At 41.9% G+C, this 3,977-nt stretch overlaps 1 non-coding gene across 1 annotated transcript; it reads left to right on the forward strand.

Annotated features, from left to right (window-relative positions):
- The first annotated feature begins 1,523 nt into the window (after positions 1–1,523).
- Positions 1,524–1,642, forward strand: LOC111729491. The gene has a single exon (XR_002776256.1). It is a non-coding gene; the product is annotated as a 5S ribosomal RNA (ribosomal RNA).
- Positions 1,643–3,977: the final 2,335 nt, after the last annotated feature.

Consider the following 3,977-nt stretch of genomic DNA (forward strand, 5'->3'; position numbering starts at 1 on the left):
TTAGGGGCTCATCGAAGTACATCTGCCTTTCCTTCTCCCCGTCTATCTCACTGATAACTGGTTTCTAATGCAGGGAGTTTGAAGGATTTTTGTTGTGTTTCCTGTATATTCAGTTCCCACCACTCTAGACACTCAGGATGTAAGATAATTTACTACTCCACTGATACGAACACCTACACCTCTCATGGTGAAAAGGAGAATTTTGCGGGTAACAACACAGAGAGATAGATCCAGACAGATGAGATAGGTAGGTAGGTAGATAGGTAAGTATGTAGGTGGGTAGGTAGACAGCAGCAGGGCATCCAAGAGGAGGACAGATGTCCTTTCTGAGTCTGCACATGCACTAGGATGTAACTTCAAGGCCTCTCACTGATAAGATTAATGCCTAAGGAAGGAGCTGAGCTTTCTGTTTTCAAAAGAAACTCTCCTTTCTGGAAAGGGAGCTCGTGAAAGGTAAGGTCAAAGAAACCAGAAACAAAACCATTCAGTTCTGTTATGTTGTATTAGAATAACATGTTGCACTGTGTTGTGTAAATGTTTTTGCTTTTTTTTTTTTTTTTTAACACATGTGTAAAAGCCCAAAGGATGCATTTACAAAATATCAGCAACATGAGTTAAGCTATTTTAAATCTATCGATTATGGACGGAGGTCAGAAAATGGTAGCTGTTGGGTCTGCCGGATGAAAGGAAGCTAAGCCAGAAAACTGGATAAAGTCTTCCTGAAATTCTTCACAAGTATGACAGGCCGCCATAAAAACGCTCCATCGGGTTGTGGTCTCAATTCAATGAGAAAAAAATTGGGTAAAGCAACTTACATTCTGGTAGAAAAGTGATAGGAGGTCTCTGGGAAAGTAAGTTTACATAAAGCAGTAGGCGAGAAAGACCAGGCTAGGCTTCAGGTTAAAGCCAACTGAAGGCGGAGTTGTAGGAGTCAATGAGGGTTTCTTGCCCTTGTCATTAAAAGGTCTTAAAACCGTATTTCCTTTTTGGTAGTAGAGGGTGATTGGGAAACTGGAGATTCAAGGAGATTTTGTTTTTAGGAACAAAGATTCTGTACTAACTACAGCCACAGAAAAGATGGCGAAGTAATTGCCATTTGTCTGCTGTGTGATGATAATTCAGGTGACATCATTTAATGGCCCCCCTCTAGTTTTTAAGTGACAAGGAGCAGCATTTAAAAACCTATGCTTATATTTGTTATAAATCATCCAATCTTCACTAATTGCCTCAAAGAAGAGATTATGCATAGAAAATAAAGTGCCTTCTCTGTAGGCCGGGCAGTGGGTCTTATCCCTTTTCTGAGACAGAGATTCTTTGGTGATCTGAAAAAACCCTGGACTGTTCCCTACAAAAAAATCACACACACTTACTCACACACACACACACACTCACTCACACTCACACTCATTCACACACACACACGCACACGCACGCATATCATTTTAAAAAATGTACAGGTCTCCTGCAGGCTCTCTATGGGTGACAACTCGTCTGGTCATTGAAATCATTTTAAAACTATTCTAGTCTACGGCCATACCACTCTGAACATGCCCGATCCTGTCTGATCTCGAAAGCTAAGCAGGGTCGGGCCTGGTTAGTACTTGGATGGGAGACCACCTAGGAAGACCAGGTGCTGTAGGCGTTAAAAAAAAACAAAGAAAGAAAGAAACTTCTAAGAGGGTTCTGGAACAGGAGGAGGGGAAAGGCTAAGGAGGTGGGGAGGAAGAAAGCCCCCACCATCCCTCTCTCTTCAGGTGGGGTACCTACATGTTAACCTGTTGTATACTGACTTTCAGGTCACATTATTTGGTCAAAAGCAGTGCTCTTAGCAAATACATTTGAGAACCTCTGAACTGGACCAGGGAATCTAAACCTGGCTTCTCCAAGAATTACCTGGGGAGCTGTGTTTTAAAATAATATTTATTAGATGTCATACTATCGTCTTTATTCATTGTTTTCTGTAAATCGGTCTTGTCTCACTCAGTTAGATTGGAGGCCTCTGTAGAGCAGTGCCTATTCATTCAGTCGATCATACTTTGAGGGCCCACAGTGCCAGAAGTCAGACACAGTTCCAGAAGGTGGAGATTCAAAAGTGAATGAGGAAGAGTCCCACTCCCATGAAGCGCACCATCTAACTGTGGATGCTTCACGGTTCCTTGTGTAGTGTTTGACACATGAAAGAAATTCGGTATTATTATTTACTGATGGGCCAGCCATGAGCGTGATCTTAGACCCTTGCCTGAAGTTGGCGTTAGCAATGAACAAAGCAAAGGCAAGTCACCATATAAGGACCATACGATATAGTACAGTACAAACTCAAATCATGAATCTGCGTGAGCCCTTTCACGGTCATCGCTAGGCTAGAATGACCAAGGATTGATCTCTCTACTCCCCCAACTGCCATCAAGGATCGATCCAACTCTTAACTTTCTAATTTTATTAAATACAGTGTGGTTGCAGGTCAACAAAGTTAGTATATTATTCATTTGTATGAAAGACATTAACTTTAAAACTTACACCTTTCTACCCACCCACCCACCCATCTCCGTCCCCAAAGCAAGGAGGTACAGGTCCAAATACAAAACATATCTGTATTGTTTTAAGATTGAGGAAAAAAAAAAGTTATCCATTCTTAAATAAAACATAAAATTATTCCCTCCTCCTTAGTTTCTTGTGTCTTAGTCCTGTCTGGTCTGGTCTAACAAAATACCGCAGACCGGGAGGCTTATAAGCAACAGAAATTTGTTTCTTACAGTTCTGGAGGGTTGGAAGTCCAAGGTCAAAGCACCAGCACTGTTGGTGTCTGCTGAGAGCCGGCTTCCTAGTTCATACCTGGCCATCTTCTCGCTGTGTCCCCTCATGGCAGAAGGGGTGAAAGGAACTCTCTGGGGTCTCTTGTATAAACACACTCATCCCGCTCATGAGGCTCCACCCTCCCAACCTAATCGCCCCCCAAAAAACCCTCCTGTCAGTTATCATCACATTAGGCATTAGGATTTAACATATGAATCTGGGGGAACACTAACATTCAGTTTATAACGCTCAGTTTTCATTTCTAGGGAAAAGCAGGAATGGTTGCTTTCCTAGAAATCTGTGGCTAAAACTAGCAAAGACAGATTTTAAACTCGCATATTATGCCCAGGCTTTAGAGTCAGACACCAGAGTTTGGATCCCGTTTCCCCTGGTTTTAGCTGTGGGAACCTGGGCTAGTCAGCTCTCTGTGCTTGGGTTTCTTCTTCTATAAAAGAGATAATAATACCTGCCTTATACAAGTCTTGAGAAGATCAAATAAATTAATCCATGTAAAGTTCTCAGAACAATAACTAGCCACCTCTCAAAAAACACTCGATAGATGAGCTACGATTATAATAAAAGGATATAAAGAAAGAGATCTATCCGTTGGAGGAATTTATGATACAGGGAGAAAAACAAATCATAAATGAAGTAACTTATCTGGGAGTGAGCATTAATGTGCATAAGAATAAATATATAACTTCCAAAATAAAAATTCAGGAAATGGAGATTTATAGGAGCAATGCCAGTAGCCTCCGACCGAGGAGTCAATCACAAAAGAAGCAAAGTGTTCACATGCCATATTTCCTTTTTCATAGAAAGAATAAATCTCATCAGAAAAGGAACTTGCATCTTTAAGGATGGTGACGTCTGGAACACAGAGCTAAGCAGAGACTAGTACCGATATTAGGAAGGTTCCCCCCAGCCCCGCCCAAAAAATCTGTTTGCTCCTGTAATTAAGAGGAGAGAAGAAAAGACCAGACTGGAAGCAGCGTGTCCGTGTCCGTGTCCGTCTCGTTCGTCACCGTGACCCACACTGGCTCCCTCACCCCGCCCCCACCTCAGGAAATAATCACTTCGTTCTCCGAAGACTCAGTATTTCGGTTTGCTTCTCTACGAGAATTTAGTGCATTTCAATTCCTTATTATGGATGTGCAGAGGCTGGCCTTACAAAATATTTTTGC

The sequence above is a fragment of the Pteropus vampyrus genome, unplaced genomic scaffold, assembly GCF_000151845.1.
Source record: "Pteropus vampyrus isolate Shadow unplaced genomic scaffold, Pvam_2.0 Scaffold263, whole genome shotgun sequence".
Taxonomy (NCBI): Eukaryota; Metazoa; Chordata; class Mammalia; order Chiroptera; family Pteropodidae; genus Pteropus; species Pteropus vampyrus.